Source organism: Macaca nemestrina, unplaced genomic scaffold (assembly GCF_043159975.1).
Source record: "Macaca nemestrina isolate mMacNem1 unplaced genomic scaffold, mMacNem.hap1 Scaffold_45, whole genome shotgun sequence".
In the NCBI taxonomy this organism is placed as follows: Eukaryota; Metazoa; Chordata; class Mammalia; order Primates; family Cercopithecidae; genus Macaca; species Macaca nemestrina.
Window position 1 is genome coordinate 671,553 of NW_027257674.1, and position 14,563 is coordinate 686,115.

Sequence of the window (14,563 nt, forward strand, 5' to 3'; positions counted from 1 at the left end):
CACCATCAACACCTTGACCAGCAGTTCCTTACCCTGATACCCACTGATAGTTGTCATCATTCACCCCAAGCACCAACTTCCACAGTCATACCATGAATTTGGTCAACATTGGAAACTGCACTTCAGATAATTTTGCAATAATATGAATACCTTCACAAACACCACCACCACCACCTTCAGCTTCCCTTTCCAATGGCCTTGTTTTCGTCCCCTCATACAACATTTCTACCTATCAAGAACTGCAATCCAGTGACACTTCTACTTTCTCTACATTCATCAGCCTCCTCAGCTCTCTACACCTCTCTGTCAGTACTATGTCACCTCCCTCCCCCGTGTCCACCTCCAACTCCTGGCTTAGTATTTTATCTGGCCTATTCCTATTCATCCTTACTCATACCGCTTTCTTAGAAAGGGGCTATCCATACTTGTAAGCTAGATGAAGTTCTTCTGTTAAGCCATCTTGTAAGTTCTTTGTGCTTTTCTTAGCTATTCTTCAAACACAACAATGATCATATTGCAATTAATGTCATTGTGGATTTGAACATGGAAAGTCTCTTTTATCCTAGATTGTAAATTGGTTAAGAGCAGAGATCATGACTGTTTTACTCTCAATTACATATGTTGACTAACACCATGCCTGGAACATAGAAGGCACTCCAGAAATATATGTGGAGTCTCACACACACACACACACACACACACACACACACACACACATATACTTATGCATACACACTCATACACTTACCCACAAAGATTTCTTCCAGTAAATGGGTATCTGTATTATGCAAGCAATGTGAAATCAAAAAGAACATTTTGGGGTTTTTGCTGCCTAACACCAAAACTAATTGCAGCCACTCTTCAAAAAAAAATGCAATAACTTTATAAACAGCCACATCCTGATTCTTCCAGTAGAAAGCTCTCCATTCTCTGCTGAATATTCATCTGTTGGGAGGGACACTCGCCAAGAAGCTCAGCACTTTCTGTAAAGAGAAGCAGCAAGAATAGAAGATGTGCAGAGAGGAAAGAAAGTCAAAGGCAGGCTCCTGCAATGCAAAGGTGCCAGGAAGAAGGGTGCAATCCCAAGCTGTGCAACACAGGATGGAGGAGGGAGATCTCACTTTTATTGTAAATAGCAGAATTCTTTAAAGGTAGCTATTTCAGAATTCTTGAAATAGCAGAATTCTTGAATTCTTTAAAGGTAGCTATTTCAGAATTCTTGAATTCTTTAAAGGTAGCTATTTCAGAATTCTTGAAATAGCAGAATTCTCTAAAGAAAGAAAGAAAGAAAGAAAGGAAAAGAAAAGAAAAGAAAAGAAAAGAAGGAAAGAAGAAAGAAGGGCCAGGCATGGTGGCTCACGCCTATAACCCCAGCACTTTGGGAGGTCAAAGTGGGTATATCATAAGGTCAAGAATTTGAGACCAGCTTGACCAATATGGTGAAACCTCATCTCTACTAAAAATACAAAACTTAGTTGGGCATGGTAGCTTGTGCCTATAGTCCCAGCTATTCAGGAGGCTGAGGAAGAAGAATTGCTTGAACCCGGGAAGCAGAGGTTGCAGTGAGCAGATCACACCACTGCACTCCAGCCTGGGCAACAGACTGGGTGACAGTGAAACTTAGTCTCAAGGAAAGAAAAGGCCAGGTGTGATGGCTCATGCCTGTAAACCCAGCACTTTGGGAGGCCAAGGCAGGTGGATCATGAAGTCAGGAGATCTAGACCATCCTGGCCAACATGATGAAACCCTGTCTCTACTAAAAAAATTAAAAAAATAAAAAATAGCTGGGTGTGGTGACACATGCCTGTAATCCCAGCTAGTTAGGAGGCTGAGGCAGGGGAATCATTTGAACCAGGCAGGCGAAGGTTGCAGTGATCCAAGATTGCACCCCTGCACTGCAGCCTTGCGACAGAGCAAGACTGTGTGTAAAAAAAAAAAAAAGAAAAAAAGAAAAAGAAAAAGAAATTGTATGTTTCCTATAGGAGACCCTAAACTGTTGTGAATTGTGTGTTAAGAGACAAAAAAGTTGTTCATGCAAAGTGCATGAATATATCAGGAAAGCTTCCTTCCAAAGCTAACTAAAATCTTATATTGTGGGGTAACTAATTTCTGGCCTAAATCTCATGGGATTTTTTTTTCACTCGTACTTTCTATCTAAGTGGTTATTTTAAAACAGTTATTATTCTTTACTTAGGTGTTTAAGCTTTAAAAATGTTTCCAAGCCTAGGTTTAGATATCCTAATTACCTTTTAAATATTTAGCGCTTGGCATTGTTTACAATGTCTTGAGAGCAGATGCCTTTCCAATTCGGCAGTTTAAGAACCCATGTGCTCTAGACCCAACATCAAAGAATGCCGTATTTTTCTCATCTCTTTACTTTTTCTCTTTTATTGCATGACTGTAGTTTCATTATTAACGTGGTTAAGAGGGTACCTCTTGGAATGAACTTTGTTCTAGGTTCTCAAATTTGGGAGATTAATTTAAATTTCAGAATTAGACTTTTTTCAACACCCCTTTTAAAAAAATTAATTAGTATGTATTTGTATTTTCATGGCCTTTGCCCTGAGAAGTTTTCTGAGCTCCAAACCCAAGTACAAATTTTGCCTTTCGTTACATACATACATACATACACGTGTATTTAATTCCAACAATAATTGATATTGCAGTGTTGCTCTAGCAGTTCAGGCAAATGAAACTTAATAAAGTTCAGGGAATAACTTTAAGCTATTAAGTGCAGGTTATTAAAACACTGATCTAGGCCGGGTGCAGTAGCTTACGCCTCTAATCCCAGCACTTTAGGAGGCTGAGGCAGGCAGATCATTTGAGCCCAAGAGTTGGAGACCAGCCTGAGCAACATAGTGAAACCTTGTCTTTACAAAAAATACCAAAATTAGCCAGGCAGGGGGGTGTGCACCTGTAGTCCAAGCTACTCAGGAGGCTGAGGTGGGAGGATCATTTGAGCCCAGGAGGCGGAGGTTGCAGTGAGCCATGATCATGCCACTCCACTCCAGCCTGGGCAACATCACAAGACCCCATCTCTAAAAAAGTAAATTTTTATAATAAAAGATAACAAAACTAAATAAGAGGAATTTACATGCTCTGGTTCATGATCATTTCTAAATTTTCAGACTGAAGAAAAACTAAAAACACAAAATTATACTTGAGATTAGTTTGCTACAACAGATTATCCTTTGCAAGGGTCATATACGAGTTTGGAAAATTGATACAGCAGTTAGTAATCTAAGCTTCGTGGAAAAATTGGTCATCTCATGTTATTTTCCCCATTCTAAAGATGAGAAAATGCAACTAAAGTAAAAAAGTTCACCTTCGCGGCCCCCAGATAAATGGTAAAGGGCTGAGTATTTCTCATCATCTGGCTTCACTAAAACCTCGGATCCACTTCCTAATTGAACCTGTCCTCCCAGTCTTTTTATTAAAGTATGTTTCCAAATGCAGCTGATTGGTTATCTCTAGCCATTCTGTTTGCCTTCAGGCAGGGAAAGAGCAGAATCTACTGTTAACATGTAAAGAATTACTATTTCATGGCCATTCATTTTCTTTTTTAAATAGACATATTGCAAGCCAGTCCTGACCACACAAAGACCACTTGCTGTTTCTGGCTATAACATAAATATTTAATTAAAGGGAAAACTACTTTGAGCCAGTCTTTTATAAGGCATAAATTATACTAGCTTTGTGCTACACTTTTGCAATTTCCCAAATCCATCTGTTACTTATCCCAGAGTTTTTGTCAGCTTGGAAAACTTAGGAGGCGTATTCACCTGGGTTTTAGAAATGTTTCCAGGAGGCCGGCCATGGTGGTGCGCTTGTAATCCCAGCACTTTGGGAGGCCGAGGTGGGTGGATCATGCAGTCAGGAGTTCGAGACCATCCTAACCAACATGGTGAAATACTGTCTCTACTAAAAATATAAAAATTAGCCAGGCGTGGTGGCAAGCGCCTGTAGTCCCAGCTACTCAGGAGGCTGAGGCAGAAAAATCACTTGAACCTGGGAGGTGGAGGTTGGAGTGAGCCAAGATTGTGCCATTGCACTCCAACATGGGCGACAGAGTGAGATTCCATCTAAAAAAAAAAAAAAAAAAAAAGACAAAAGAAATATTTCCAGGAGATGCACGTGCAATCTTTGAGCTTCTATTTCTAGAAGAGAACCATCTAATCAACTGTCACTATAAGAATCTGGATTTGTAGTTAGGCAAGGTGGCATGCACCTGTACTCCCAGCTACTTGGGAAGCTGAGGCAGGAGGATGACTTGAGCCTAGCAGTTCAAGTCTATAGCACACCACGATTGCACCTGCGAGCCTGATGTCTACCTGGTGACTCCTGTCCTGTGCTACCTGGGGCCTGGGGGGCTTCTGCCAAATGGCCAGAGGCATCTGGAGTGAGGGATGAGCATACATGGACATCGCTGGAAAAGAAAGGCGCTCACTCCCACCATTCCTGAAGCAGGAGCCTCGAGATGTGGGGATGCAGCACGATTACATCTTGCTCTCTTGAGTATCTCCCACCAAGTGAACAGGCTACGGGGCTGACTCTAGGATGTGGGTTCCTGGTTACCAGAATTCTTTTTTTTTTTTTTTTTTTGAGATAGAGTCTCATTCTGTTGCCCAGGCTGGAGTGCAGTGGCACGATCTCAGCTCACTGCAACCTCCACCTCCTGGGTTCAATCAATTCTCCTGCCTCAGTCTCCTGAGTAGCTGAGATTACAGGCACGAGGCGTGCACCACCACACTCAGCTAGATTTTTTCTAATTTTTAATTTTTTTGTATTTTTAGTAGAGATGGGGGTTTTACCATTTTGATCAGGCTGGTCTCGAACTCCTGACCATGATCATGATCTGCCCACCTCAGCCTCCCAAAGTGCTGGGATTGCGGGTGTGAGCCTCCAGGCCTGTTTACCAAAATTCTAAGTTCCCTTAGGGTCTGTCGCCAAGGAAGTGAGGTTACTTCTTTAAGTTGCCATCCCCTCAGTCTCCTCCTTCCAGAAGACCTACTCAGGACCCCACTGGGCTGCTGACTGCTCACCCTCCCCACAGGTCAACTCCTTACCTGTACACAGTTATGTCCACCCAGGGCCTCTTGGACACCTGCACCTGATATTCACCATGGGCCTAGGAATCCACTTGGGGCCTGGAATCCTACAGGGGCCTAATGTTATCCTGCAGATTGGGTAGCCTCCTGGGGACCAGGTATCAACCTGGGGACTGTGGTTGACCTGTGGGTTGATGTCCACCTGGGGACTGGGTATTCACCTGGGGCCCTATGTGCACCTGGGGCCGAATGTCCCCCTCAGGATGAATTCCACCTCGGGTCTGTATGTCCACCTGGGACCTGATGTCTGCCTTAGATCTATGTCCCACTAGGGCCTTGCATTCACCGGGGACTTGTATCCAGCTGTGTCCTGATGACCTACTGCATCCTGTTGTTCACCTAAGGTCTGGTGCCCACCTGGGGCCTGGTGATCACCTGGGAGCTGGATATCAACCTGGGGCCTGGGTGTCCACTTAAGGCCTGATGTGTGCCTAGGGCCTGAATGTCCATCTGGGGACTGGATGTCCACCTTGGGTCTGATGTCCACCTGAAGTTGGGTATCTACCTAAGGCATGGTGTCTACCTGTGGCCTGGTGTCCACATGAGTCTGGGTTTCAGCTGGGGCCTGCTGTACATCTGGGACCTTGCTGTCCAACTGAGGCCTGATGTCTACCTGGTGACTGTCATCCTCTTGAGGCCTGATGTCCACCTGGGAATGGTTTATGCATGGAAACGGTTATGTCCACCTGGGGCTGGATGTCGCCCAGGGGCTAGATGTCCACCTGTGGCCCCATGTTCACCTAGGGCCTAATGCCCACCTGGGGCATGGTGTTCACCTGGGACTGGGGTGTTTACATAGGGCCTGATGTCCCGCTGGTGCCTAGATACCCACCGGGGGCCTTGTGTTAACCTGGGGACTGGTATCCAGCTGGGTCCTAATGACCACCTGGGTTGAATTATCACCTAGAGTGTGGTGTTCACATAGGGCTTAAGTGTCAACCTTGGACCTGGTGTCCACCTGGGACTTGGGTATCAAACCAGGAGTTAGTGTCCAGTTGAGACATCAGGTGCACCTGGGGTCTGAGTGTTCGCATGAGGCCAGATGACCACTGGGGGTCTGAATGTCAACCTGGTGTCTGAAATTCACTGGGAGCCTGGGTATCCACCTTGGGCCTGATGTCCACTGGGGGACTGATGTTCACCTTTGATCTCATGTCCACCTGGAAGCTGTGTATTCACCCATGGCCTGAGGGTCACTTGGGGTTGAATGTCCAACTGTGGCCAGATGTGCACCTGGAAGCTGGGCATCCACCTGGAGCCTGATGTTCAGCTGGAGCCTGGAGTTCAACTGAGGCATGATGTCTACCTGAAGCTTGATGTTCATCTGGGTGCTGGATGTTCACCTGGGGCCTGATATCCACCTGAGGCCTGAGGACCCTTCTCGGGCCTAATGTCCACAAGTTGGCCTGGTATTCATCTGGTGCCTTGGTGTTGACCTGTGGCCTAATGTACTCCTGGGTTCTAGTGTCCTCTTGGGGCCTGATGTCTACTAGGATCCTGGTATCCACCTAGGGCCTGATATTCACCTGGAGACTAGGAATCCACTTGATAACTGGTGCCCATCTGTGTCCTGATATTCACCTTGGGACTGGGTAAACACCTGAGACCTGATGTCCACTTAGGGCATAAGTGTGTATTTGGGGTCTAGTGTTCACGTGGGGCCTGATGTCAACCTTGAGCCTAGGTATTCACCAGGGGACTAGTGTCCAGCTGGGGCCAGATGTTCACTTGGGGCCTGGTGTCAACTTGAAGCATGGTTGTCAACCTAGGACCTGATTTACAGTCCAGTGTCCACCTTGGGCCTGTTTTCTACCTGGGTCCTGTGTGTCCTCATAGACCCTGGTGTCAATTTGGGGCCTGGGTATTTAGCTGGGGCCTGGATATTCATGGGTACATCATGTCTACTGGGGTCTTTGTGTCAATCTGAGCTCTGATGTCCACCTAGGGATTGGGTATCCACCTATGGCTTGGCGTTTATGTGGGGTCTGTAACACCAGGTTCCAGATGAACTCAGATGTCCACCTGAGATGTGATGATGACCTGAGTTATAAGTATTCACATAAGGCCTGGTGTCAACTTGGGACCTAGGGCCTGGGTGTCTACCCGGGGCCTGACTTCCAAGTAGTTCTTGTGTCAACATGGAACCTGATGTACACTTTGGGCCTAGGTTACCTCCTGATGACTAAGGTCCATATGGTTCCTGAGGACCACCTGAGGCCTGGTATTAATTTAGAGCCTAGTATCCACCTGGGGTCCAGGTGTCCACCTGAGACGTGATGCTCACCTGGAGTGTAGCAGTTCACCTGGGGCCTGGTTTCCACCTTGAGTGTGTGTATCCAACTGAGTGCTGGTGTCCACCTGGAGTCCAGTGCATACCTGGGGTCTGCTGTACACATGGGGCCTGGCCATCTACCTAGGACCTGATGTTCAGATAACGGCTGGAGTTCTCCTGGCCTGGTGTCCACATGGAGCCTGGGTGTATACCTGGAGCCTGATGCCCCACGTGGATACCTGGGCCCCAGTGGTCATCAGATCCTAGGAAACTTTCAGGCCGCAGGTGCACATAAAGCTCCAAGTGGCCACGTAGGCCACAGGTTGATTCACAGGATCCAGGTGGACACTTGGTGCAAGATGAACACCATGCCCTAGGTGAACACCAAGCCCCAGGTGTCTAACTAGTTTTCAAGCAGACACTAGGCACTAGATTGACACACAGGTACCAGGTGGATATCAGGCCCCAGGTGAACACCGGGTCCCAGGTGGTTGGGTTACATATACCATAGGTGGCCATCAGGTCCCAGGCCAATATCCACTCCTCAGTTGGAAATCAGGATCCAGGCGGATACCCATGTCCTAAGTGAACACCAGGTTCCAAATGAACATCAGACTCCAAGTGAACACACAGGCCCCAGTTCAATACCAGCCTCAGGTAGACATCAGGACCCCAGGCCCAATGTGCATGCCTAGTCTCTTGGAATACATCATGTGCAAGGCGAAGACCAGACTCCAGGTAGACATCTGGTGCCAGGTGGACATCTGGCTGCAGGTGGACATCAGGCCTCAGGTGGATACCCAGTCTACAGGTATAAATCAGGCCCCACTATTTCATCAGGCCCCAGTTAAACACTTGACTAAAGGTGTGCATCAAGACCCAGGTTGACACCCAGGTTTCAGGGGCACACTGGGCCCAAAGTGTACACCCGTGCCCAGGTGGACATCAGGCCCAAGGTGTACACCAGACCCCAAGTGGACATCAGGCTCCAGGTTGATGCCAGTCTCTAGGTAGATCCTTTAGCTCCAATTGGTCATCAGGCCCAAGGTGGATACCTTGACCCCAGGGGGTCACCAGGTCACAGGCAGGCCCCAGGTGGACACTAGGCCCTAGGTTAACACAAGATCTGACATGGTTTCAGCCCCCATGTGGACTTTAGTCATAAGGAGCTTACCTAGGCCCTAAGTGGACATCAGGCCCCAGGTTGACACACTGAACCAGGTAGAAGTCAGGCTTTAAGTAGACACCCAGGCCCTAGGTAAATACTTCAGTCCCAAGCCAACGTCAGGACCTATGTGAACACCCAGACTCCAGGCAGACATCAGGCCCCAGGTGAACACTGAATTCAAGGTGGTCATCAGGCCCCAGGTTGACACATAGGCCTCAGGTAGACAACAGGCACAGGTGAACTTCAGGCTTCATATGAACATCAGGCTCCAGGAAGAAATCTGTGCCCCAATTAAACACCAAGTCTTAGGTAGACATCAGGCCTCAAATGGATGCCCAGGCTCCAGATGGATATAAGGCCTCAGAGAAACACCAGGACCCAGTTAGACATTAGACACCAGGTGGACACAAAATCCAAAATTGACAAATGGGATCTAATTAAACTAAAGAGCTTCTTTAGATACTGTGAGGATTGATGTTAATCTGTGGCCAGATGTCCATCTGATGCTTGATATCTACCTTAGTCCTGGGTGTCTACTAGAGACCTCATGTCCAACTAGAGCTTAGGAAACCACTGGGAGCTTCGTGTAAACCTGGGGACTGGTATGCAGCTGGGTCCTAATGATTCCCTGAGTCATATTATTCACCTAGGGCCTGGTGTCCACTTGGGGCTTGAATGTCAACCTTAGGTCTTGTGTTCATCTTTGACCTGGTGTCCACCTGGGACTTGGGTATCAACCTGAAGGCTTGATGTCTAGTTAAGGTGTCATGACCACCTGGGGACTGAATGTCAATCTAGGGTCTGATGTAAACCTCTAGTTCAGTATCCACCTGGGCCTGGTCTTCACCTGGGGCCTGCTGTCTACCTGGGTCTTGCTGTCAATGTGGGGTCTGATGTAAACCTCTAGTTCAGTATCCACCTGGGGCCAGATGTCTTCCTCGAGACTTATATTCACTTTTGACTTGATGTCCACCTGGGGACTAGCTATCCATCCATGGTCTGATGTTCAGCTGGGCACAGATGTTGAACCGTGGCCAGAAGTGCACCTGGAGTCTGGAGTCTGGGCTTCCACCTGGAGCCTGATGTTTAGCTGGGGCTAGAGTTTACTTGGAGAATGATGTCCACCTGAAGTTTGATGTTCATCTGGGGCCTGATACCCACCTGGTGCCCAAGTATTCTCATGTGCCTAATGTCTACCAGTTGGCCTGGTGTTCATCTTAGGGCTTGGTGTCAACCGGTGGCTTTATGTACACCTGGATTCTAGTGTCCTCCTGGGGCCTTATGCCTACCAGGAATCTGGTGTACCCCTGGGGCCGTTGCTTTTGGTGTTTTAAAAATGAAGTCCTTGCCCATGTCTTAAAGCTCCAAAATGATTTTCTTTGACTTCATGTCTCACATCCAGGACATGCTCATGCAAGAGGTGGGTCCCCATGGTCTTAAGCAGCTCTGCCCCTGTGGCTTTGCAGGGTACAACCACCCGTCCTGGCTGATTTCGCGGGCTGGTGTCAAGTGTCTGGCTTTTCCAGGCAAACAGTGCAAGCTGTCAGTGGATCTACCATTCTGGGGTTTGGAGGATGGTGGCCATCTTCTCACAGCTCCACTAGGCAGTGCCCCAGTGGGGACTCTGTGTGGGGGCTCGCATCTCACATTTTCCTTCTATACCACCGTGGCAGAGGTTCTCCGTGAGAGCTTCATTCCTGCAGCACACCTCTACATGGACATCCAGCCATTTCTATACATCCTCTGAAATCTAGGAGGAGGTTTCCAAATCTCAGTTCTTGATTTCTGTGCACCTGCAGGCCCAACAACACATGTAAACCACCAAGGCTTGGGGCTTGCACCCTCTGAAGCAAAGGCTTGAATGCTACATTGGCCTCTTTTAGCCATACCTGGGATGCAGGGCACCAAGTCCTGAGACTGCACAAAGCAGCAAGGTCCTGGGGCAGGCCCATGAAACCATTTGTTCTTCCTAGGTCTCCAGGCATTTGATGGGAGGGGCTGCTGTGAAGACCTCTGACATGCCCTGGAGACATTTTCCCCCATTATATTGGTAATTAACATTTGACTCCTTGTTACTTATGCAAATTTCTGCTTCCAGCTTGAATTTCTCCTCAGAAAATGGGTTTTTCTTTTCTATTGTATCATCAGGCTGGAAATTTTTTCCAAACTTCTATGCTCTGCTTCCCTTTTAAATGTAATTTCCAATTACAAACCATATCTTTTTGAATACATAAAACTGAGTGCCTTTAACAGTACCCAATCCACCATTTGAACACTTTACCGCTTAGAAATTTCTTCCACTAGATGCCTTAAATCAACTCTCTCAAGCCCAAAGTCCCACCAATCTCTAGGGCAGGGTCAAAATGCTGCCAGCCTCTTTTCTAAAACATAGCAAGAGTCACCTTTATTTCAGTTCCCAACAAGTTCCTGTCAGCATTTTGATCAAAGCCATTGCCATTCAGCAAGTCTCTAGGAAATTCCAAACATTCCCACCTCTTCCTGTCCTCTTGTGAGCCCTCCAAACTGTTCCAAGCTCTGCCTATTACCCAGTTCCAAGGACGTTTTTACATTTTTGGGTATCTTTGCAGCACCACCTCACTTTTGGTACCAATTTACTGTATTAGTCTGTTTTCATGCTGCTAATAAGGACATACCTGAGACTGGGACATTTATAAAGGTAAGAGGTTTAATGCACTCACAGTTCCACATGGCTGGGGAGGCCTCACAATCATGGCTGAAGGTGAATGAGGAGCAAAGTCACATCTTATATGGTGGCAGGCAATAGGGGAAGTGCCCTTTACAAAACCATCAGATCTCGTGAGACCTATTCACTATCATGAACACAGCACAGGAAAGACTCACCCTCGTGATTCAGTTACCTCCCATTGGGTCCCTCCCATGACACATGGAAATTGTGGGAGCTACAATTCAAGATGAGATTTAGGTAGGGTCACAGCCAAACCATATCAGGCCCCACGTGAACGTATGTCCCCAGGTAGACATCTGTCTCAAGGTGGACATCAGGTCACATATATATACCCAAGCCCCAAGGGTACACTTAAGCTCTGGGTAGATGCCCAGGCCATAGGTAAATACAAGGCCCAAGGTGGACATCAGGCCCCAGGTGGACCCCCCATATCTCAAGTGCACAACAGGCCTCCTCCCTGCCATCAACATCAGGCCCCAGGTGGAAACCCAGTCCCAGGTGGACACCAGGCACTTGATGAACACTGGGACCCATGTGGTCACCAGGCCACAGTTGGACACCTGTCCCCAGTGAACAGCAGACCCTAGGTGTATACCTCATCTGCAGGTGTGCATCAGGCATTGGCTCTGGCCCTCAGCTGAACATCAGATCCCAGGATGTCACCCAGGCCCCAGCTAAACACCAAGTATTATGTGGACATCAGGCCCCAGGTGGACACCAGGCCTCAGGTGGATATCTAGGCCTTTGGGGAACATCAGGCCCTGGTGGATGCTGAGGCCCCATACAGATACATGGCCCTATGTGGACACCCAGGGTCCACGCGGACATTAGATTCTAGATGACCTTAGTCACATATGGCTGGGTCTACCTAGGGCCAATGACTGGGGCCTAGGTATCCAGCTGGGGCTAGATGTCTATCTGGAGCCTGATGTCCACCTCAGGCCTGGATGTCCACCTGGGCCATTGTGTTCCTCTTGAGCCCAGTGTCCACCTGGAACCTGGGTATCACCCTGTGACCTGTGTGTCCACTTGCAGCCTGATGTGCATCTGGAGCCTGAGTTTCCAGCTAGGACCTAATGACCATATGGGACCCAGGAACACCCCTAGGGTATCTGGTTCCAGGTGTACACCAAGGCCCTAGGGAGATACCAGTCCCCAGGTAAACTCAAGACCATATCTGAATATCAGGTCCCAGGTGTCTGCCAGAGCCCTATGTGTACATTAGGCTCTATTAGACACTGGATTCCAGGTGGACACTGGCCCCAAGGTTGACACACACAGTCCAGGTGGACGAAAGGCCCCATGGGTGTACTTGTGCTCCAAAAGTACATCAGTCCCCAGGTGAACATAAGACCACAGGGGGACATCAGGTCTCAGGTGCACATCTAGCCCTAGGTAAACCTCAGTTTTAAGTAAATAGCCAGTGGACACACAGGTGCACAACAGACCCAAGGTGGACCCTGAACTCCAGGTAGGCATCAGGTCTTAGGTTGATAACCATGCACCAGGTGGACAGCAGTCCCCAAGTGAACACCTAGATTCAAGGTTGACATCAGGCCCCAGGTGTACACCAGGCCCCAAGTGAACACTAGGCCCTAGGTGAATACCTATGCCCCAAGTGGGCATCAGGTCCCAGGTAAGCACTCAAGTCCCAAGCTGAACATCAGGACCCAGGTGGACACCAGTCAGGAAAGATTCCTAGGACCTCGGTGAACATCAGGCCAACAGTAAAATCCCAGGCCCCAAGTGGATACTAGGCCCCAGGTGTACATCAGGCCCCGAGAGGACATTGGAATCTATGTGCACATCAGGCTGCCAGTTGACCCCACATCCCCAGATAAACACCAGGCCAACTGGTGGAAATCAGGTGGCATGAGAAGGACACTTAGGCCCAGGTGGATACCCAGGCCCCAGTTGCACATCTGGCCACCCAGGACCCAGGTGGACATCAAACTTCAGGTGGACATCATGGCCTGGGTTAACCTTAGGCCCCAGTTGAACATCAAGTCCCAAGGGAATACCCAGGCCTCAGTTGCACATTTAGCCACAGTTGGCCATCTGGCCTCAGGTGGACATTTGGCTGTGGGTGAATATCCAGTCCTCAGGTGGACATTAGGTCAAAGGTGAACATCAGTCCCCAGGCGAACGTCAGGCTCAAGGTTGCCATAAGGTCCCAGGTGGACCCTGAACTTGAGGTCTACATCAGTCCGCAAGTTAACATCCAGGACCAGGTGGGTAGTACACCTTAGGTGAATACCAGACCTAAGTGGACATCAGGTCCCAGATAGAAACCAGGACTAGGTGGATACCTAGGCTCCTGGTGGATATCAGGCCTCAGGTGAACACCAGACCCCAGGTAGACATCAGGCACCATGTGGACACTCAGGCTCCCAGTGGACATCTGTCCCCAGGTGAATATCCATTTATAGGTTTACATCAGACCACAGTTATATTCCCAAGCCTTAAGCAGACAACAGGTTCCAGGAGAACCCCAAACCCCAGGAGTACACTCAAGCCCCAAGTGGACACCCAAGACCCTAGGTAGCTACAAGTCCCCCCGTGGACATTAGGCTCCAGATGGATATGAGACCCTAAGTAGATAGCTACGCTCTAACTGGACATCAGCCTCAGTTGGATTCCCAGGTCTTAGGTGTACATCAAGCCCGGGTGAACAACATGCCCCAGGGATTTATAAAGCCCCAGCTGGACACCAGTCTGCAGGTGGATACCTAATCCCCAGTTCGACATCAGTTCCCAAGTGGACACTAGGCCTCAAGTGAACAAAAAAGCCAGCTGTGTACCTAGTTCCCGGGTGGGCATCAGGCTCTAGGCTGACACACAGGCTCTAGGCGGATATCAGGCTCCACGTGGATGCCTATACCCAAGGTGGGTATCAGGTCCCAGGTCTATATCCAGAACCCATCTGAACATCAGGATCCAGGTGGATACTCCTGCCCTAGGTGAATACCAGGTTCCAGATGAACTTCAGGCCCCATATGGATACCTAGGCCCCTAATGAACATTGGGTGAACACCCAAGCACCAGATGGACACCTGTGCTGCAGATGGACACCAGGTCCCAAATGCACACCAAGGCCTCAGGTGGATATCAGGCCCCAGGTAGATACTGTGCTCCAGGTGTATATTAACCCCTGTTTGACACCCAGGCCCCAGACAGACACCAGGACACAGGTGAATATAAGGCCCCAGGAGGATGCCAGGCCTTATGTGCATATTTGTCTTCAGGTGGACACCCAGGCCCCAGGTGAACATCAAGCTTCAGGTAATCATCAGGTCCCAGGTGGACAT

At 48.5% G+C, this 14,563-nt stretch overlaps 1 long non-coding RNA gene across 2 annotated transcripts in view; it reads right to left on the reverse strand.

Moving 5' to 3' along the window:
• The window catches only part of LOC139361376 (uncharacterized), a 34,753-nt gene that overhangs the window by 3,433 nt on the left and 16,757 nt on the right, over positions 1–14,563 (reverse strand). Inside the window, exons 3-4 of one of the 2 annotated variants that reach the window (XR_011618942.1) lie at positions 3,783–4,082; positions 749–983 (exon numbers count right to left, since the gene is read on the reverse strand). This is a non-coding gene — a long non-coding RNA (uncharacterized lncRNA). The remainder of the gene's footprint in view (positions 1–748; positions 984–3,782; positions 4,083–14,563) is intronic. The other variant, XR_011618939.1, reaches the window with a different exon arrangement.